This window comes from Lissotriton helveticus, chromosome 3_1 (genome assembly GCF_964261635.1).
Source record: "Lissotriton helveticus chromosome 3_1, aLisHel1.1, whole genome shotgun sequence".
NCBI lineage: Eukaryota > Metazoa > Chordata > Amphibia > Caudata > Salamandridae > Lissotriton > Lissotriton helveticus.
Window position 1 is genome coordinate 270,383,794 of NC_136061.1, and position 23,575 is coordinate 270,407,368.

A 23,575-nucleotide genomic window follows, 5' to 3' on the forward strand; every position below is an offset into this window, starting at 1 on the left:
AAACATTTTGGCTTCCAGTGGATAAACAAATCAAGCAGACAACAGAGGGAAAAAACTATAACTGTTGCAATCCTTTAAAAATCAACAACAAATACCCACATCTGTTCTTTTCTAGAGAGGCCTGTGCATTAGAAAATACCCTTTTTTAGCTAGACCCATTGTTGGTAGGTCACCCTTGTAGAAAATTTCAACTCACTGGGTCAAAAGTACCTCTACATCCTCCAAAACCTGACTATGCCGAGAATTTTGTCATTCCAGAGGGTGTTTGACTATGTCACTTTGCCAAGTATTGGAAATCGACAAATAGGAGAAAGGGATTATACATTGGAATTCAAAGCCTTACCTTGGGAAATTCAGTATTGACACACTCCTAAACCGAAAGATCAAGCAAAAGAGAATCTCTGATAAATGAAGTAGAAACGTTACTCCAAACAAATGATGTAACCTTTGCATGTCAAAAGGAAAGGTCTATCCGCATTAATTCAATCCTTTTCTAAGAACAGAAACCTTTGAGAGAACTGTGAGACTGAACCTAAAGAGAGTATAAAGCTCTTTCTAGAATCAAAAATAGTTAAAAATGGTACCTCCACAGTCAGTCATTCCTCGCATAGCTTTAGGAAATTTCCTATCACCATTGGATCTTCAAGATGCATATTTCCATATTCTTATACATGCTGGTTCTCAAAAATACCTCTGGCTAGCTCTAGGGAGAACATCATTACCAATTCACAGTACTTCCATTTGGCCTTTCTGTGGCCCTGAAAATCTTCAAAAATATATTGGATCCAGTACTGGCTAATTTGCAATTCCAAGGTACACATGTTTCCGCATTCAGATGACTGAGTAATTTGTAGTGCTTTGCTATTAAAGGTGCAAAATCAGACAAAGATGATATGTGCAACACTTCAGTCACAACAGAAGTTTCTTCTAGAGGTGAATTGTGCAGCAGCAGTACATTTCTTGAAAGTACAGGGCCTCGTGTCAGGAACAAAAAGTGTAGTCTAAATAACATCTTAAGCTTCTGATTCTATATCTATTAAGACACTTGGAAAAAGCACCTAAGGAGATGGCTCAATGGAACCCACTGATGGATACCCTCAGACGCAACATGGCGTGGTGAATGGATGTCCATTTACTTAGGGAAGTATGTCTATATGTAAAAATCTCCACTGTTATAACAGACGTTATTCACATAGGTTGGTGAGCTATGCTGGAGAATGAACAAGTTCCAGGAAGGTGGTCACTAGCAGAGTCAATCTAATAGTCCAGTTGGAGTGAGCTAAAGGCAAGGATGTTTTGAGAAAAGCAGACAATCAAGTAGCATTCACTGACCGCTGGGGAAGCAAACAAAATCTCTTTCCCTAGCTCAGGTGGCCCGTTCATTCAGGATTTGAGCAAAGGTCCAGCTATCTTTTATAACAGCAACATATATTCTGAGGGAGGTGAATGTAGCAGCATATTAGTGGACCAGAAGCTTCCTTAATAGATTTTAAACTCTATTCCAAGGTATTCAGATTTCTGACAATTCATTCGGGGTACCCATGGCTGGATATATTCACATCCAAGTTAAATACACAACATCCAGCTTTCTGTTCGAATAAGCAAATGGTGGAATATTGGACAGTAGATCCGCTGTTCTTCTCCTCACTGGTGGAGTTGTTGATTGTGCTCCCTATAATTCTCCTCCTCCCGAGGGCACTCAAGAAGATTCAAGGGGGGAAAGATCTGGAACTTCCGATCGCTTCCTTCTGGCTTAGAGGAACTTGGTTCTTGCTGCTGGTGAAACGGTCAATATCTCCTCCAGCACATCTGCAGAAATGCAAACATCCCCTGATATATCCAAACCTGTCACATGAAGGTCTTCTCAAACTAAGAATGCCAAAACTGATGGCTTGGAAACGGAGAAGATGGCTCTAAAAAATAAGAGTGTTCAAATTCCTTAGTAATAGACACTAAAGAAAGCAACCGCCCCAATACAAGAGCTTCTATTGCCATACTTTGAGAGAATTTTTGTGAACGGTATCAGTCAGAAAACATAAATCTAATATCTTGTAACCGCTTTCAGATATTGGATTTCTTAAAACATGCTTTCATTAAAAATCTAACTACTTAATAGCCATCAAAGCCATCAAGGAACATCATGATTCTTTGAAAGTAAATAAAAATATATCTAATTAATTCTTAGACCTAGCAGCCTTGGTGTATGTTTCCCCTGTGTTTTTGACTTTGCCTCCTGTGTTTTTACTGTGTGTTGGGCATCGTTTTTGCTGGTCTAGATGCTTTGGACACTTTGCCACTGCTGTTCTGATGCAGGCCCTGCAATGTGGCTGCAAGAACCAATGCATCATGGAACCGCAGCTTGAGAAACCAATGCAGCGCCATTGCATCGAGAACCAGCGCATCCCCGATCCTTACACATCGCACTGAAGCGTCAAGTCTACAAGAACGCCTGGCCCGCAGTAAGAAACTGACACATCACCCTCCCAGCACAGTAAGAAACCGGCGCCTCACCCCCCCTTCAGTAAGGTACCAACGCATCACCTCTCCTGCATGGCAGTAAGGAACCGATGCATCACTTCCCCTGAAGTAAGGAACCAATCCATCATCTTCCCTGTAAGCAACCGATGAATCACCTTCCCTGCGGCTGTTTTTGTTTGTAATAGTGATGTATCCAAGTTACTTTGTGTTGAAAGTGTTGCAACTGTAGTTTGCTATGGTAAGAACTGTTTCTACATTTTAAAAGTCATATTTTTATTACTGTATTGTGAATTTTTATCATTTTGGTCTTGTTTGGGTTGGATAAAGATTACGTATTTTTCTGGTGTGGTGTCCATTTGTAGTATTTTCACTGTATTACTGTATGTGGGCACGAATGCTTTACACACTTCCTCTCAGATAGGCCTGTCTGCTTGTGCCAAGCTACTAGGGGGGGGGGGGGTGAGCAGGTGTTATTTTAGAAGTGTATCTGCCTTTCCCTGACTAGGAAGAAGGGTCCCTACTTGGACAAAAGTGCAAACCATTGCCAACTAGAGACCCCTATTTCTAACATTGGTGGTCAGCAGTGAGGATCTCGACTTGCATTTGTGCCCTACATACAGTGATTGGTGTAGACTACTAGTATAGTGCAGATCCTCACGGGGCCACATGCAATTGGGGGAACCTTTTCTTTTGGGATTTTTCTGCAAATTGAGAACTGCCAATTTTCACCATGACCAAGTCAGCATCATTTGCATCTGTTGATATTGACTTTGAAGAAGATACCTATACTGTACCGCAACTAAAAGCCATCTGCAAGAAATTCAAGATTTCTGTGAGCTGCCTCGCCAAAAAAGAGGAATACCAAAAGGCGCCGAGGGCCTGGTTGGCATCGAGAAATGCCAGTGGGCAGGATGAGGATAATATGGTGGAAGCAGAAAATTTGGATGAGCAGCAGGATGGGCTGTTGGGTCTACCCGAGGGAAGAGTACCTTCTAGAGAGGGCATCAGTGGGTCTTCAAAGGGGCTGTCTCCAGAGGAGCTGGAGTACAAGAACAGAACAGAAGCAGGGTGCATGAGTTAAAGCTTACAAAGCTCAGGCTGGAGAACGAGGATAAGGAATTGGAGTTGGCGAGGCAGAAATTGGTCCTGGAAGAAAAGAAGATGCTCTTGAAGCATGAGTGAGGTTGAAGGAGCTGGACATAAAGGCCAAGAGTGTGGCATCCAGTTCCAATTGTGGAAGCTTGTCATCAGTGCCTGGAGAAGGGAGCGTGTACAACCCCAAGGAGGTCATCAAAGATTATGTGAAGAGTGATGACATTGGTAAGTGGTTCAGGGGAGATGAGATAGCAATGAGGTCCCTTAGGATCCCTGAGAAAGACTGCGGAGTGGGGTTGTGGAACTTTGCTAGTCTTACCAGGCGAGGAGCAGATGTTTTATGCTCCTATGAAGGAAGTCTTAATCATGAGATATGGCTTAGCCCCGGAACTGTACAGACAGAAGTTTAGGACCTCTAAGAAGCTTGAGTCAAGCACTTGGGTGGAGTATGTTTTCTATTTTGGCAGATCACTGGATGGTTGGGTCAAGCATAGTGAGGTAAATGATTTTCAGGGGCTCTATGATTTGTTGGCATGGGAGCACTTGTCTGCTAGTTGTCTTCCAGAGCTACACCAGTATTTTATTGACAGTAGGCTGACTGACCCCTTAAAGCTTGCTGTGGAGGCGGACCACTGGGTCAGTACCAGAGTCCACAAAGGTCATGTGGGAAACTCTGCCAAGGGGGGCAGAGTCCCCAGTAGAAGAGTGGGGGGGGGCAAGGGTAAACAAAAGGAGTTCCAAAAAGGGCCCCAAAGTAATTCCCAAGGGTACCAAGGGAAAGGTTCCTAGCCTCTTGGTAGTAAGAAGCCATGGGTCTCTTCAAGTAAGCTTGCAGAGAAGGGTCCCCGCAAGTGTTATGTTTGTGATTAGGTGGGTCACTTCATAGGAGATCCTAAGTGTCCCAAAAAGACCACCACTGCACCCACATGTGAACCTCCGCGTGGGTGGACTAGTTTAGCCTTGAGGGGAGGAGTTGGATTTCCAGGAGGGTTGGGAGCCAGCAGAGTTGACCTTGGTCTCACTGGGAGACAGTGAGATGGTCCCAAGGGCCCATCTGCCTGCTAACACTAAGAAATATGGACAGTGGGTGACCATTAATGGCCATAGGGTGCAGGCTCTGAGAGACACTGGTGCCAATGCGACATCTGTCAGTTGTCGGCTAGTGTCTGAAGAGCAGGTGGTCCCCAACGTGCTCTATCCAGTGCTTGCAGTTGACATCTCAGAGTGCCTCTGCAAAGTGGCACAGGTTCCCTTTGAGTGTGGGGGGTGGGTCTCAGGTACCTTGAAAGTAGTTGTGAGGCCAGCCATGCCTGTTGACTGTCTGCTAGGGAATGACCTGGAGAGTTTCCCTTGGGAGAAGGTGGAACCTGGATTTAATTTGGAGATGTTGTGTCTGCTTGAGTGGGCGTGTGTGACCACTCAGTCAATGGCAGCCTGTAAGGGCAATCAAAAGGACCTGGAGCCTGGAAGAATAGCCCAGGTGCCAGCCAAAAAGCGAGGAGGCAGGAGACGCAGAAAACCGGCCCCCAAAGTTCCACAGTCCAGGAGGTGGCAGACCTTGAGGGGGATGCCCTGGAGCCTCCAGGGGAACAAGTGGCCGAACTGGGGCACCTTCCTGAGTTGACCCATTGGCAGCAGGAAGGGGCCCCTCCAGGGAGGAATTCTGCCAGGAGCAGCAGGAATGTCTCTCTCTTATTGGTTTGCGACTGCAGGCTGCAAACCAGGCAGCAGGTGATCAGTCTGGGTTACATTGGATTTACTGGGAGAATGGTCTCTCTAGTGAGCCTAAGGTTGCTGAGCCTAGGTCAGCCTATGTGCTGGTGGTACCCCGGAGCTTCAGAGCCTTCCTACTGGTCTGGCTCATGATGTGCCTTTAGCAGGTCATATGGGATAAGACAAGACCTTTGAAAGGCTTGTCACCCAATTTTACTGGCCACGGATGCGCAAAGACTCTGACAACTATTGTAGGGCTTGCCAGGCAAGTGGCAAGAGTAGGAGGAAGTGCAAGGCTCCCCTCCTACCTTTCCCTGTCATCGGCAACCCCTTTGAGAGAGTGGGCATCAGCATTGTGGGGCCACTGGACCCCAAGACAGCAATGGGCAACAGGTTCATCCTGGTCTTGGTGGACCAGCCCACATGGTTCCCCGAAGCCATCCCTCTCCAGACTGTGACAGCCCCTGTGATGGGTCGAGCGCTGATGGGGATCTTCTCCTGTGTGGGATTCCCCAAAGAGGTGGTGTCTGACCAGGTGACCAAATTCATATGTAAGTATATAAAATCCCTGTGGCTGGAGTGCGGTGTTACCTATAATTTCACCACTTCTTACCACCCCCACGGAAATGGGCTGGTTGAGAGATTCAAGTAAAGTCACCTATCTGGTGGACTTGCACCCTTTGCGGGTCTTACATGTGTACCTTCTTAAGCCCCACTTGGAGAGGTCCGAAGTGGGCATGCTCCTAGCAACAGATGATGGAATGGAAGAGGAGACTGAGCCTCTCCCTGACAACCTGTCTGCTAAGGAGCACGATGGGTCAGTGAATGGTGTGAACCTCTCTCCCGCCCTGACTCCTGAACAGCAGAGTGACTGCCGCCAATTGTTGGGAACGTTTGTTGCTCTGTTCTCCCTGACCCCTGGTGTCACTCAGTGACGTGTCCATGATGTGGACACTGGGGAAAGTCCTCCTGTAAAGCACACAATTTCAGGTTGACTGACAGGGTAAAAGCTAGCATCAAGGAGGAGGTCTCAAAGATGTTGGCTCTAGTGGTGATTGAGCCCTCCAACAGCCCGTGGTCAAGTCCAGTGGTCTTGGTACCAAAGGTTGCCACACCCTGTGCCATGCCAGAACCCCAGTTCTGTGTGGACTACAGAGGACCTGATTCAGTCACCAGGACTGGTGCGCACCCCATTCCCAAAGCTGATGAGCTCATAAATCGGTTGGGAGCTGCCAAGTACCTCAGTACGTTTGACTTAACGTCTGGGTACTGGCAGAATGCCTTAACTTATGGTACCAGTTCCAGGTGATGCCCTTGGGTTGAAAATGCCCCTACCACCTTTCTAACACCAATTGTTAGCATTTCCGGTGAAATTGTATAACATAACAACACACATATTTTCTTCATGGGACTTTTCATTAGTTTCAGGTTCATTTCGAATACTTCCTTTGGAGATATTGGAAGAGGTATCTTTTCAATATCGAATGGCGAAAGTGTACCCTTTTTGTCAGTAATATCATCTGCTACATATCTTAGAGAAGGGTGTTAGTACTAGATGAGCCTTATCTAAAATTGCTCCATGATGAAGTAAAAAACAGGTCCTTTGTTTTTCTCAAACTTAATTCCAAATTCCATCTACAATAGGAAAAAATACTACCAAGTTTTTTCCAAAACTAATTCAAACCAGACGAAATCTCCTTGCATACTATGAACCTAAGCCAAAATGGCCATTCATTCCATCAAGCATTTCCATGGTGGGCAGGAGGCACTGGAGGCAGTTATTGAAAGCCGGGCTGCTGTCAGGGACTGTCCGGGACTGTGTGGGGAACACAGTCAGGGACTTGGTCAAGGACTGGGAACTGGGTCGAAAACTTGCACAGGAAGAGGAGTACAGCGCTGCCCAGGATCATACAGGGAGTCAAAGGAGAAAAAGGGATCCAAAGGGGAAGCCTGTACAAGTGAACAAGATGGGTAAGACTCAGAAAGGAAGGACACTCACAAGGCAATTTAGCATTCAGAATAACTACACCCAGGATGGACGTGCAAGATATATATATATAATACAACATTAACAATAAAGGGGAGTGTGGGGTAAAGCACTCAGGAGCTCCACACGGTAAGACTGAAGCTCAGTAAGTTTGTCACCTATAATTGCTGTTACAGAAACTGACTGCAAATACCCACATGTATTATATGCATGGAAAGGCAGGGTCTGTGGAGCTTATACCTATGGTGATGTTATAAATGTAACTCAAAGACAATACTCGCAGTGAAGAAGAAACACCACCTAGGTAGTCAGCTGTACCCACGGATTCTGACGATCAAACAGGAACACGCAAGCCAGTAACAGCAAGAGAGTAGAACTAAACACAAGCACATTAGAAAAGGAGCTAGCAAGAAGAAGTGCTTAACAGGAAAGGAAGGAAATCACAGGGCACACTTGGCAGAAAGCAGGTAACAAACATACAAGGCAACAGAAGCAAGACAGCAGAATAGAAAGATAGCAAACTAGGAACTGGAACCAAGGAAATGGGAAGAAAGGCAGGGACTGGAAAGGGATATACAGAAAGAGAGGCTACAAGGGTATACCAGTGCAGGTTAAGGAATCAAGAAAACAAAGTAGCATAGAAGGCAGTGCTGGGGCAGGAACAAGAAGTGAGCTAAGGCTCAGGAGTCAAGGCAGCACTGCAGACAGTGCCGGTTCAGGAACAGGGAATTACCAAAGCTTCAGGAGTCAAGATAGCACTGCAGGCAATGCTAGTTCAGGAAACAGTACATAGCTACAGCTCAGGAGTCTAGGAGTCAAGAGAGCACTGCAAGCAGTGCTAATTCAGGAGAAGGGAAACTGCTACAGTTCAGGAACAATGAATACTAAGGGTCAGCGTAGCACTGCAGGCAGTGCTAATTCAGGAACAAGGAAAACAGCAGCAGGTCAGGAACAAGGAATAACTAAAGCTTAGGAAACAAGAATACCAAAAGCTCAGGAGCACTGGAAACAAGGATCGGTCTCACCGGTAAACAGCTACAATGACCAACACTGGGCTGAAGGGAGGTAGGGCTTAAAAGAGCTCTCAGTAATCACACGCATCAGGTGTGAGCAGGCTAGCAGCAGCCAGCCACAGGTGAGCTGAATTTCTCCACCCATCCTTGGCCTGCAGGGGTGGAGACAAAGCAGGGAGCAGGGAATTCTGGGTAATGAAGTTTCAGGCATGAGTAGACTGGCTTCAAGTATAAGCAGGCTGGCTTTCACAAAACCCGGCATGGATTGGGTATGGATGTTAATTCCCAATAAGTGTCCAAATGGCTGGAAGTCAGGATATGCATGCAGGGGAGGGTCTGGAAGCTTATTAGAAGACTGAAAAGTCCCACTATGTGGCCCCCTGGTGGTGGGTACGAGAGCACAGGGAGCAAATCGTGACAGCTTCTCCTGGTGCCTCTATCAATTTTCCCGCCTCTGTGAGATTAATTATAAAAGGCTTCAAGAGAAAAACAAAAAGAGAAGGAGAGAGGTAGAAGAGATGGAGAGAGAGTGAGAGAGCGGCTGGTTTGAGCATTTTTTGCCATGGGCGCTATTGATTCCCTTGTACCGCCCTAGATGTAGGTAAAACTCTAGACATTTATTCGGACAGAACAATGTTTTTTTGTATTTCTTGCTCACTGCTAATAACTTTTGGAGTGAGTGGGAGAGGAAGGAAACCATCTAAAGCAATGCTAAGTAGAGTGGTGAAATTTGATAGGATTGCGACATGCAAAGCCACAAGGCATGCTACCTCAGCTACTGTCTAAGGCTGCTCAATGAGAGGGATAGCAGCCTCTTGGGCACAGTTTAAAAGTGTTTCTTTAGCTAAAATGTGTATGTCTGCCATGTGGTCTTCGCCCAAATGTCTGTCGAGCATTATAAACTACATATTACTAAGCCTGATAAGTTTGCTAAAAGTGTTTTGTGTTCTGAATAAGATGTTTAGCATTCTGATTTAATCAATAATATTTTTGCTCTGCTTCTTCAGAATGAAATCAAAAGCTGATTTTCTCTCCTTCTAAATTTAACTTATGGGGGCGTGGCCAGGACGTGAATGGAGTGAGACGTGTATTGCTGAGTCTCCGCTTCACTACTACTTGTTAAAGCTTAACAACCCGGCCGCCGGACACGCCGACCATCACCGGGTGCCCTGTCTGTTACCGGATTGAAAAAGGGTGTTCCTACCTGACTGGTAACTGCTCTGCGAGCATCGAGGGGGCTGTGGAACGCTGTTGGAGGGAGCCGCTGCCTGCTACGCCGCCACCATCTTGCTCTGGGTGCGGCAGAAAGAAATCTTTCCCTCACCCTTGTTCCTGGGGAATGTCTGACAAAATATCGATAACACAAATATCGATATACAAAAATATCGGAACAAAAATATCGAAGTACAAAATATAGGAATCCTATCCCTAACAAGGTAAGTACAAATTTATCGAAAATAAAATATAGAATGACAAAAATATCGTTTTTTGTAAAATATCGTTTTTTTTTATTAAATAAAAATGTAATATTAACAAAATAATACTTATAAATGTAATAAACATATTTAAAAATGTACTATAATATTTAAAATTAATACATAATGTAATACAAATTAATATTAATAAATATATAATACATAATATATTTTTCATTAATATTAACTCTAAATTAATTATTTTCATAACTTATCCAAAAAAATATATAATAAATTACTAATAAATGTATATACATAAAATAATCACATAAATAACAATTAATAACAACATAATACTAATAAAAAAGCTTAATACATTTTAGATAGTGTATGAGTAAAAATTACTATTCCCACTCCAGAGAGTGCAACAGTAGGGAAAGTGTTGGATAGCGTAGGGGTAACAATTACTATTCCAACTCCAGAGAGTGCAACAGTAGGGAAAATGTTGGATAGCGTAGGGGTAACAATTACTATTCCCAATCCAGAGAGTGCAACAGTAGGGAAAGTGTTGGATAGCGTAGGGGTAACAATTACTATTCCCACTCCAGAGAGTGCAACAGTAGGGAAAGTGTTGGATAGCGTAGGGGTAACAATTACTATTCCAACTCCAGAGAGTGCAACAGTAGGGAAAGTGTTGGATAGCGTAGGGGTAACAATTACTATTCCAACTCCAGAGAGTGCAACAGTAGGGAAAGTGTTGGATAGCGTAGGATTAAAAATTACTATTCCAACTCCAGAGAGTGCAACAGTAGGGAAAGTGTTGGATAGCGTAGGGGTAACAATTACTATTCCAACTCCAGAGAGTGCAACAGTAGGGAAAGTGTTGGATAGCGTAGGGGTAACAAATACTATTCCAACTCCAGAGAGTGCAACAGTAGGGAAAGTGTTGGATCGCGTAGGGGTAACAATTACTATTCCAACTCCAGAGAGTGCAACAGTAGGGAAAGTGTTGGATAGCGTAGGGGTAACAATTACTATTCCAACTCCAGAGAGTGCAACAGTGGGGAAAGTGTTGGATAGCGTAGGGGTAACAATTACTATTCCAACTCCAGAGAGTGCAACAGTAGGGAAAGTGTTGGATAGCGTAGGATTAAAAATTACTATTCCCACTCCAGAGAGTGCAACAGTAGGGAAAGTGTTGGATAGCGTAGGGGTTAAAATAACATACTTATAAAAAATAATTCATTATTACTTAATTACATTAAAATTAGTTCCCACCATATTCCCCTATAAACACACAACCCACAACAGAACACATTTATCAATTAATGAATTATTTAAAATTAATTACCAATTAATTATAATTATTTACCAATTAATAACAATTAATGTATGCTTCCTACTAATTAATAATTAATTCTACATAATTAAAAATTACTTCCCACCCTATTCCCCTATAAACCCATAACCCGCTACAGAACATATTTATCAATTAATCAATTAATTAATATTAATTACAAATAATTCTCAATTAATTAATTAATAATTCCTACTAATTAATAATTAATTTAACATAATTAAATTACTTCCCACCCTATTCCCCTATAAACCCATAACCCGCTACAGAACATATTTATCAATTAATCAATTAATTAATATTAATTACAAATAATTCTCAATTAATTAATTAATAATTCCTACTAATTAATAATTAATTTAACATAATTAAATTACTTCCCACCCTATTCCCCTATAAACCCACAACCCGCTACAGTACTAAAAGACAACATTTAATTAAATTACATTAAAAATAAATTATTAAACATAATAAATACAATATAATATACACAAAATTTATTTAAAAATCGATATTAGTAACATCGAAATTATTTACTTCGATATTACTGACATCGATATTTAAAACTTCGATATTACTAATATCGATATTAAGAGTGTCGATATTACTTACCTTCTATATTATGTCCCTTCGATATTTAAACTTCGATATAATTGTATGTCGAAATTTAAAAATCGATATTTTGTCTGTGTACCGCTCCTGGGCTCGCTGCGTTATTGCTTCGCCCAGAAGGACTCTTGAGGTTGCTTGAATCATCGGGGAGACCCTGAGCCCCTCGGCCCTGGTTCCGAAGCCCAACGTTCCTGCGGCGGCGTGAGCCGGGAGAGACATCGGCGCCACCTATGGCGTTGTCCTTCAAGTGCCGGGGGCTGCGCCGGGTGCTCCGCTGGTGTGAGGTGACTTCTGGACTGTGTGACCTGGCCCTCTGGCATGAGGAGAAGCAGGGGATCTTTCTTTATTGAGACTTGCTCCGCCCTGTGGACATCAGTGGGATCGGGCCTGCCACCGAGGGGAGCCACCGCCGAGCGAGCCACCGCCATTTGGTCACTGGGGCGGTGCACAATAATTTATTCCCCGGCCTAGTTGTTGGACTCATTGTCTCGGCCCTGTGCCCTAAGGGAACTAATCTCTTTAAACTCCTCTCACTAAACATTAGGGGACTTAACTCCCCAAATAAGAGACACCAGGTCTGGCGGTACCTTCTTCTTCAGGAACCTGATATTATATTCCTTCAGGAGATCCACCTCCTCTCCATTGACACTTGCCTCATGTCACATCGTGAATGTCTAACGCAAGACTGGGCCTGTTTTTCTACTAAAACTGCTGGAGTAGCCATACTACTTAAGACTGGTCTGGCTGGGAAAGCCCCTAAGTTGATAAGGAACACTGAAGGGCGCTATCTTGAAATTCAAATACACTGGGGCACGTGACCTCTGATACTCTTAAATATTTATGCCCCTAACCAGGCCCATATCGTATACTTGCGCTCACACCTAAATGACCTGCTAAAACCGTCTAAAGAAGCGATTATTCTTGGGGGTGACTTTAACCTGGTCTGGCATCCTGACTGGGACCGTAGTGCACGTGTTCCAGGGCACTGGTGCCATGTCTGCAGCTCTTAAAAACACCCTTACTGACTTAGGGCTATTTGATGCCTGGAGATATTTTTACCCTGATTCCAAAGACTTCTCATTCTTCTCCCATGCACACCGTTCATACTCCCGAATTGACTATTATTTTCTCTCCCTCCCCTTGCTCCAATCGTTAATTACTACAGAGTTATCCAACATTTCATTATCTGACCATGCCCATATCTCGATATCACTTCAGCCTCTCAATCCTCAGCGTATCACTCAACCTAGATGGAGACTACCTCCCCAGGTCCTCCGTGATCCAGTCAATCTAGCGGATATCCTGAAAGAGATTGAGGCCTTTTACATCACAGATTATACCTCTGGTACTGCGGAAGCTGTCAGATGGGATGCTTTTAAGGTGACCATCCGGGGAGTCATATCCTCTATCGCGATAGCCTGATCTCGGGAAGCAAGCCTTCTAGAATCGACCCTGACTGCTGACATCAAAGCCCTAGAGAGAAGGGACCACCAACAACCCTCTCTTCATAATAAACAACAGCTGGCTGCTTTGCAAGGCTAGCTCTGCTTACACCGTACTAATAAAGCAGAACGCCTCTTTCTCACTCTCAAACAAAAGTTCTATACAGGGGGAGACAATGTTGGATCATGCCTAGTGCGGCGCATATGGGCCAAAACCATGTGCGCTCACATCACCAACTTCTGCGAACAGATGGCACTTGGGCCATATCGGAACTTGACAAGAGCTTAACTCTTTCAAATTTCTACGGAGATTTATACGCGGACAAACCATGCCCTCCAGAGGAAATCACTGCCTTTCTTGATTCCTGCCCTAGGAACCTGTTAGTCCCTATCACATGAACCTCTTAGATGAACCAATCTCGCAAGAGGGAATAGCAAAAGCCCTCAAACAGCTTCCAACAGGTAAAACTCCCAGCCCTCACGGTCTGACGGTCTTCCTGTTGTCTTTTATCAAACTTTCTATCCGCAGCATCAAGATCATCTTCTTCACCTTTTTAATAATTTCACTGATGCCACCGGCCTTACTCCAACTATGTCAGAAGCTGAGATAGTGCTTGTTCCTAAGCCGGGGAAAGATCCTTCCCTTTGTACTTCGTACTGTCCCATTGCCCTCCTAAACACAGACGTGAAGATTTATACAAAGATCCTTGCGAATCATTTGGAACCCTGTTTGCCATGTATCATAGACCTGGATCAGGTTGGCTTTACTCAACATCGCCAGGGTGTGGATAACATCCACCGTATAGCCCATCTCATCGAAAAAGTTCACTATAGAGACATTACCTGCTTGCCTGGTGTGATTAGACGCTGTGAAAGCCAATGACTGGGTAAACTGGCGCTTTCTTAGGGAGGTTCTGAGACAAATAGGGCTAGGCCTTATCATGATCTCTAGACTGATGGCCCCATACACGCAGCCGACCACACACATTTGCATTAATGGCCATCTAACCTCCTCCATCCCCATATATTGCGGCACCAGGCAAGGCTGCTCATTGTTTCCACTCTTATTTGCCCTAGTGGTGGAACCTCTGGCGATCGCAATCTGCCGTTCGCCCATCATCTGGGGCATTCGCCATGGAGGACGCGAATACAAGATTTCTTTGTTTGAGGATGACCTCCTCCTTTCCCTAATCATTCCACCTTACCGACAGGGCACAGATGCAATACTATCAACTTCGTCATTGGTTGCTCTCTCCCCACCTACACATAAGGAGCGACCAGGCAGCTCACTGCCTTTGAGACTCTAGTTCGCAACTTTGAGGGCTCGAGGGGATTGATCTCTCACGCCTATAAAGTACTCCAACACTTGCAACAACTTCAACCCCACATGTATCAAAAACAATGGAATATAGAGCTTGCCTAGGAGATTCTCTCAGAGAGCTGTGACAGCCTGTGGCAAGATATCGCAAAAATCTACCAAAGCATCCCACAATGTGAGTCGTCTTATAAACTTATGACGCAATGGTACTTTACCCTGGCCCGTATCCAGCAGATGTTACCGGGCTTTCCCCCAGCTTATTGGAGGTGTCAGGGAGATAGAGGTGACCTCGTTCATATCTGGTGGTCCTGTCCCAGTCTGATTTTGGAAAGAAATCCTTAGTCATATCAAGGACTAAGTGGGATTCCCTATTCCTAGCTCTCCGATAGTGACCCTGTTAGGTATCAGACCTTCAACATTTGTAGCCATGACTCACTCGGACTGGCGATTAATAACAGAAATGCTAGGCGCAGCTCGGTATTCCATAGCTCTATACTGGAAGAAACCTAATCCCCCACCTATTGCCACAGTTTCTCTGCCTATGGCACGTTCTGGCCCTCGAGTTGCTTACTGCCCGTATTAATCATACAGACACTAAATTCACTCGTTACTGGCAGCTACTAATTCAGCCTCTCTCCCAGATAGAGCATTCCTGCTTGGTTCCTCCTCACCTGAGAGCCTTACAGCTCTTTGGTGACCCCCTTGTGCCCTATTCTAGAGGTGCACAGCAGACTTCTCCTACTCCATTGGACCCATGAAGGGATGCCCTCCTCCCCTCCCTAGGGTGCTCTAGCCTTTCTAACCCAATGACAGCCTGAACGCATCCTCCCCTTTCTGTCCCCTTCACTTGGGGTCCGTCTATCCCTCCCCTGTTTGTCGGTTGAGGTAAACATCCACTATTCACAAAATCTGCTAACAATAAAGCATAGCGGCGAATACACGAGCAAAGTACTACATTGATAGGTATACACCCCACTCATTCCGTCTCGCCACCTGGGTTGGGCACATAAGACCCCTATAAAAGGGTGCTTTATTTAACGGAGACCTCTCTTTCTAAAACAATGTTTATTTGTAACTCAAGCAAAGGAGACAGCGCATTACTCCCTTCCCATTCTTTTATTACTCCCATATCCCACTTTGGTTTATACTTTAATGTCTGTTTCTTGCAATACTCAATCCGTGTATTATGTTCTTTGGGATTTTACTTTCCCTGTTCAAAGTATATTCAATAAACAGATTTGAAACTAAATTTAACTTATTTGGGTGAGTTTGACATTTCCAAAACAAGTAAGGACTGGGGTTGAGGAAGACAAGATTGGAAGGTAATAGTTGTGTAACTTACCTGTAATCGTCATTACTCCTGATCTACGAATTCTTCAAAACAATCTTAATTTTCTATCTCCCCCCTAATTTCTTGAAGCTCAGTATTCCAGGCTGAACTGCTTTACAGCTCTGCCTTTTGGAGGAAGGGGTAGTTTTCAGTACAGGGAAAATGAAAAAAAAGATGTAAAAGTTATATAATTAGATACATAAGATAGATAAATAGAGTGGAGGGTGCTTATGCAGTACGGGAGAAACTGTCCCCAGAGGGAGGCCTCCCTAAACATGCAATGAATGTGACAAGGAAAATCTGAATCAGGAGTAATCAAGATTACCTGTAAGTAATCCAACCATTATAGATTTCAATATTTTTGTAGTACCAGCTTATTTGCCATAGCCAATTCCTAGCACTCTAAAGTTCCACAGGTGGAGATCCGCATGTCAGTTGAAATTAAAAGTCAACAGGAGTTGTACTTTCAAAGTTCAGGGCAACATAGAAATGCTCTATTTGAGCCCATACAATTAACAAGAATTGGTTAAGACAATAGGTCTGGTCTTGACAAGCTGGTGCAATGGTTCATTTTTTTATTGTCAACATAAGTCACAATGATAAAAAGAAAGAAAAAAAAGAACACATGCTGCTGCCTGACAATGAAGATATATGGTTGAAATAGAAAAATGACATTAAAAACAATAACAATTAAATATAATTTTAGCTAGTCGATAGTGGGTCCCAGTGTCCTAATTCATCTTCCTTATTATTCCAATTTATGAAGAAATGCAATTTCAGTTGGTGTCATAGTGCATGTCCACTAGCACCTGGGTAAGGAGCTCAGGCCCAGAGTAAAAAATTGCGACAAGTCATACATTTGTTCATGTACAGATAAAAAACACAGATCATATTATGGATTTCCATAAATGGTTATATGGTATACTTTGTCAACTGTTTGGCTATTTTATACCATCAAAGAAAAGTATTCATGTAGTTCTGTGCAACTGTAGAACAAAGCATGTAATGGCTAAAGGAAGAGATGGAGTGCATCTGACAGCCAACACGTGTTTCATCTCCTTTAGGCACAAAGGCCTGGGGCTTTTTCAAGGCTCAAAAGATAAATCGGAATGTTCCGAGAGGTTTGGTTGAAATGATACGGTTGCAAGGAATTAAGATGTCAGATTACCTTGGTTCTAAGATGTGTGATCTGACTGGTGTTTTACAGATAGTTGCAACTTCATCCAAAACAGCTGATCAGGTTAGTAAGACAGCAGGAGGTGAATCCTACAGCTCTCCTTGTACGTAGTTTGACTTTTGGTCTGGAAGCTCATGCCATAACAGCACCAAAACTGGAAGATCTATCTGACACAATTGCAACTATGTGTGTTTTTTTTGGGGTAGCCCCCTTACTTTTTTAGTGATATATTAAATGATGGATGTTATGTAATGGATGACTGACCTGGGAGGGTATATATGTTATGCATATCTCACTCTGAAGGGTATCCTGCCACTGAAAAGCAGGGGCGGCGTCATTCGAGCGAGGGTCAAGAGTAGGTGAAGAGTCATGTTTTCTGGTTCTAGTGAAATTCAAGAACTGAGGAGGTGACTCCAATGTGCAGTGGTTGGTCATGCAAGGCTCAAGAGCAAGCTAGGGGAAGGCACGGCCACTGGATCCGGTTCTGCAAATGCGGGGGATGTGTGTGAATAGGAGTCCGCCTGAAGGGAGGTGTTGGGTAAGTAGGGGAAAATTAATGCAAATATTGAGGTAGGTGAGACCAAAGCTGCGCAAGGCTTTGTTTGGCTGCATGATAAGTTTGAAGAGCGCCTATTTGCAGATGGGTAGTCAGTGAAGGTCTTTAAGGTGCCAGATGATATGGATGCATCCTGGGGGAAGGGGATCAGAGTGTGAATCTGGCAGCTGAGTTCTGTATGTCTGCAGTTTTCTGGTCAATTGCACTTTGATTTCTATGTGGATGGTGTTACCGTAGTCGAACCTGATGAAGATGAGGACCTGGCTGACGGGAAGCCACTTGAAAATCTTCTTGAATATCTTGAGTGTGTGGAAATAGGAGGTTGAGACTGCATTCACTTGGCCTGTCATAGCAAGTTGGTTGTCAATTACTATTCCAAGGTTCTTCGCATGGGCGGTAGGGTTGGATGTGGGTTTGAGATCAGCAGGCCACCAGCTGGAGTGCCAAAGCGAGGTGTCTTTGCCAAAGATGATTACTTCTGTCTTGTCTGCATTGAGCTTGAGGTAGGTGGATGGGGTGGATGACAGTATCCAAGGTGGTGGATAGATCCAGAAGAAGGCAGTCGGATGTCGCACAAGGTGGTAATGAGGGTAATTTCAGTTCTGTGGTTGGGTCTGAAAATGTTTTGGGTGTTGTTGAGGAGGTTGTTATCCTTCAGGTTGGGCACTAGATGTTGTTCATGATCTTCTCCATGACGTTCACCAGTAAGGGTAGCAGGGAGATGGGCCACTATTTGGCTAGTGTATGAGGGCTTGCTGAAGGGTTCTTTGGGAGAAGAAGAACTGTGGCGTGTTTCAAGGCATCCAGGATGGTGTATGTGTTGATCGACTCATTCAGAATTGGGAAGAGGGCTGAGCTGATAGGGTCTAGTCCATTAGTGAATAAGTGATTAGGCCAGGGGTCCGATTGGGCTCTAGAGTGTATGGAGCACATAGATTATGTGATTTCTTGAATGGTGGTGGTGGGCCAGGTGGTCAGGGTGGTTCTCTGGGCATTGGAAGTGACGGGTAGGGTGGCAGTGAGGGTGGAGGGGCCTGGTTCGGACTCAGTTTTCATAGATGCTGGAGATCTTGTTGTTGAAGAAGAGGGACAGCTGGGTACAGAGGTCTTGCGAGGGAGTAACACTGGTAGAACTTAGATTTTCTTGGCACTGTTGGTGCTGCTTTAGATGTGGTCTTAGAGAGTGGAGCGCTTGGCAGCTCTGATTTGTTTATATCATCTGAAGGCTGATCTGTAGTTCCTCTTGTCAGTGTTGTCCAGCTTTGTCTCCATCTGCTTTCCAGTTGCTTGCAGCATCACTTGGTGAATTTGAGCTCTTCTGTGTAGCAACTTGTGGTCTGGTTCTGGTGGCGTTGGTGGTCATGAGTGAGGTCATGGTTTCTGGGCAGGAGGTAATCCAGGCATTGAAATTGGAGATGGATCTGGAGGAGGGGGTCATTGAGGTGTTGCAGCCAGTGGTGTAGGAATTCAAAGGTCAAGGAGTCTTCTGAGGCCTTGTTCTAATCCAACTGTGAGGGTTTAATGATGGCATTTCTTCAGTGGAGAGGGATGAGTATGTTCAAAAGGATATGGGTATGGTCAGAGCAGATGATGGGTGTGGGCTTGTCCACTGTGATTTCACTGAGACTGGTAAGGATGGCATCCAGTAGGTGTCCTGTGGCATGGGTGGTGCCTTCCACTTGCTGGGTGAGTCTGAGGTTTCTGCGTTCCTCCAGGAGGTTGGCTGCGTTGGGTCTTGATGGGGCCCTCCTGGTAGTAGTTAAGGTCACCAAGGAGGATGAAGGTGTTGGAGTCGAGTATCAGGTGCGAAGATAAAATCCATATTTGTGCTTTTGAAGCTGGTCGGGGGAGCGGGGGGGGGGGTGGAGGTGAGTAGTAGATGTGGGTCCCGCTTAGGATATAGCTTGTGGCGTAGTGGGGTTTAAATGTAAAATTTTCCATCTTGATATTGGTGCCAGCTTAGGTGGTGGAGAACAGCAAATGCTCTTTAAAGATGATGATGAGCCCTCCTCCAGGTCTGTTAGTCCTATCCAGTCTTATGACCTTGTATTCGGGAGGGACAGCTGTGCCAATGTCGGGAGTCAACAAGTCAACTAGGTTTCCATCAGGAAGAGCAGGTCCGATGAGTGGTCTTTCAGCAGGGCCAAGATTTTGGCGGTTTCTTTAGGGAGGTAGTGAGTGTTTGGGAGAAGACAGGATAGGGAGCGGTGGAACTGGGGAAAGGTAGGGGGTCAGGTGAGCATGGGTGCAGTAGCGCCTGCTGTGTGGACGAAAACAGAAAAATAAACGTACATGACGCAGGCCCGCCGCTCTTCTGCACTGAGTCCTCGCTTGAGCACAGGCTCCCAGAATCCCCTGCAGCCAATCCTGATGCTGCTCTCAAGTTTGAAAGCAGCATATGGGTTGGCCTGAGCGCCGTGAATTTGCACTCTCAGAGACTGAGAGCCTGTGCTTGCTGTCTCCAACCCAGCAACGCAGCTGGGGTTGGAGACAGCTCAGTGCACATGTCAGTTTGGCCGCCCTGAGACGGCCAGCCAAACCGACATGTGCACTGATGACTGGGCCAGCCACTCCCTCTCCTGACTTCCCCCACTAGAACTTGAAAAATAAAACAATAATAAACCCATTTTACTATCGTTTTATTTTTCAAGCTTTGAGGCTGGCCGGCGGCGCCAGTGCATGGGCGAGTGTGAGGTGTATGTTGTATGCAGTGAATGCATGGGTGGAGGAAGGGCGGAGAAGGGTGTTGGAGAAGTGGCAGGTGGAGCATTAGAATGTACCTTCAGCGCTGGCTGACGAGACTCAGCAGCAACTCTGGGAGGTGTGCTTTGGTTCTAGGTGAGGACAGAAGCGGTTGCGTAGCAGCAGTGGGTGTCAGAAGTCCTGGTCGCTGCAAGAAACTTCTGGGCAGTAAGCAGAGCTAAGCAAACAGCTGTAAGCGAAAAGGAAGTGGAGGTGAAAAAGGCTGCAGTGGCAGAGAAGGGCAAGAAGGAGAACAAAACAGAGGGAGGAGGAGGTAAGAGAGCACCTGAGAGTGTGAAACTTAAAAAAGGGGTAACAGGGATGAGACTAACAGAGGCCAAAAGGTGGCAAGTATTGAGTGAAAAAGGTAGAGGGAACGTTAAAGAATTTACAGTCAAAAGCGCAGAAGAGCAGCGAACAATGAATGAGAAAGGGTGACTGATGCCCAGAAAAGTGGCAGAGAGAGAATGAGCAATGCACACTAAAGCAGCAAATAATTAATGTGAAAGAATGAGAAATGTACAGAGCAGTGGCAAACAAAGACTGACATTTGCACACAGAAGTGACAAGGAATGAATGAGAAAGAATAAGATGTACAGATAACGGCAAGGAAAAGGTGAAAAATGCACAAGAAAACGGTAGACACTAAAACTAAAAAAGGATGTAGAAAAGGCCCAGAAAGCAGCAAAAAGGTCAAGGGGCAAAGAGGCAGAGAAAGTGGTGGAAAAGGACAGAGAGCATAGAATAAGAGGGAGAAGCAGAAGGTTGAAAAGAGTAAGAGAGGAGGTCAAGGCTGTAACAAGGAGTGCCTTGTAACAGTGTTGGAGCCTGGCCCGAAAGAGCTGGAAATGTTCACAGGTCCACCTGAACACTCTGTGAAGTCTCCAGGCAAACAAGCTACAGCAGAACCGCCCACACAGCACCACTAGTTCGAGCCAGCTCAGCACTCGCAGCAGGCACACATGTAAGGCCTGATTTAGATGTACGTGAACGGCCTGTTGGTCAGCCATGGGGACAGAGTAAATTACTTCGTCCCCATGGTGGAGAGGAAGTCCAACTAATTTATGAATGACAATCACAGCGGTTTCTATGAATGCATTTTACTGTTTGCTGTGTCAGATGAATGAAGCCCTATATCAAACGGTATTCTTTTTTTTCTGCACAGAGTGCAGTGAAGTGAAGTGCAGTGGCATAGAGTGCACTGGTGCAGAGTAGAGTGCTGCTGTGTACAGTGGCATAGAAGTCAGTGTCGTAGAGTAGCAAGGCTTGGGGTGCAGTGGCATGCGGTGCAGTGGTGTAGAGTGCAGTGGTGTGGAGTGGCGCATAGTAGAGTGGCGTAGAGTAGAGTGCAGTGGAATAGAGTGCAGTGGTGTGGAGTGGCGCAGAGTAGAGTGACACAGAGTAGAGTAAAGTGGCATAGAGGGGAGTGATGCAGAGTAGAATGCTGTGGCATAGAGTCCAGTGGTGTAGGGTGCAGCAGCATAGAATGCAGTGGCTTAAAGTACAGTAAAGTAGAGTGCAGTGGGATAGAGTGCAGTGTTGTAGAGTAGAGTGGCGTGGCGTGGAGTGGTGCAGAGTAGAGTGGAGTAGAGCCCAGGTGCATAGAATGCAGTGGTGCAGAGTAGAGTGGCATAGAGTTGAGTGGCATAGATTGCAGTGGTGTGGCGTAGAGTAGAGTAGTGCAGAGTAGAGTGATGTGCAGTGGTGCAAAATAGAGTGTAATGCGTAGAATGGAGTGGTGCAACGTAGAATGGTGTAGAGTGAGGGGCAATAGACTTTTGTGCTCATGCAAAAGCATTTGAAGCACTGATTGTACTACTGTAGATTGTAGGGTTCAAAGGAGCAGCCACTTAGGTTGCTATTATTCTCACTTATTATGCAGTGCTCGCGCTGTCATTAACTGCACATCGACAACCATTCTCACAGTCCTTCCGGTCCCGCCCTTTGTCTACTTTTCTAGATTGCACTGGCTTCTGAGTAAAAACGGTTCATAGAGCAGAGCACTAGTGCTGATACCATCAAATGTTCAGCCAAGCTGTGCATCCTTTATTACATCTCCCATTTGAAGCAATAGAGCCACATTACATGATCCAAAGATGGAAAGGATGTGTCGTACTGAATGTTGACACCAAAATATATGCAAAGATATTAACTAATCGTTTGGCCCTGCTGCTACCGGGTTTGGTTGGCCCCGAACAAGTTGGGTGTGTTCCAGGCCTCAGCTTGACATTTAACCTCCGGACCATGTTTGGTGTTATTCAGCGACTAGCTCCAGAGGTACTTGCAGAAGCGTTTCTTCTTGGAGCTTAGAAAGCATTGACTCAGTAGAGTGGTGCTTCATTTCTTCAATTGGCCAAGTTACTTTGCACACAACCGACAGCGCGACTCCAGATTAATGGCACGGTTTCTGCCCCTATTGTTATCATGAGGGGGACCAGACAGTGCTGCCCCCTGTTGCCTCTGCTGTATGCCCTGGTCGTTGAGCCATTGGCATGTGGACTTCATGAATATCATGCTCACTGAGGCCTGAGGTTTTCAAGCTATAAGTAAATTATCTCGGCCTATGCAGATGATACGTTACTCTAGGTATGCGACCCGGAGATTAATCTTACTCCGGTGCTGAATGCGATGGTGCAGTTTTGGGAGCACTCCGGGCTATGGGTCAATTGGAATCAGTCCACCAATTTTCCTCTTATCCCAGCTATGATACCGGTGGAGCTGGAATACCCTCTATAGTGGGCGACAGATTCAGTGTGCAATCTGGGGACAAAGGTACACATGGGCCCAGACATCGTTATGTTAGAGAAATTCGATATAAAGTTTGATTTAGGTTGCTGTTGTCACTCACGGGTCGCATGGCAATCATAAAAATGGTGGTGCTGCCTCGGTTCTTATTCTGTTTCATGAATATTCTGATGCTACTGCCCCGCATGACATTGGATCGCCTGCGGACACGCATGATTCGCCTGGCGTGGGCTGTGGACATGCATGATTCGCCTGGCGTGGCCCAGGAAACAGCCGAGGGCTTGCTGTGAGACCGTAATATTGACATATCATATCGGGGGAGGGGGGGCTGAATAAATAGAAACCTATTACAGGGCTGCCATGCGCTGGGCCCGTCGCCTTTTGCCAGTGTTAAGAGAATGGCATGCAGATATGGTTTATTGCATCACACAGTCTGACACCTATTGGGAACTCTTACCACTACGGAGCCATCCAAGGGATATTTGGGGCCCTTATCAGGCCTTCGTGGCCAGAGAGGAGGAAGCGGAGACAGAGAGGGGTGTTTCAGAGGTAATAACAGATGGTGACGATTGACCAAATTTGTGTTACTCATCCC

General features: G+C 45.2%; 1 protein-coding gene across 1 annotated transcript in view; it reads right to left on the reverse strand.

Moving 5' to 3' along the window:
• DHRS11 (dehydrogenase/reductase 11) overlaps nucleotides 1-23,575 on the reverse strand; it is a 554,518-nt gene that overhangs the window by 17,093 nt on the left and 513,850 nt on the right. The window lies entirely within an intron of this gene.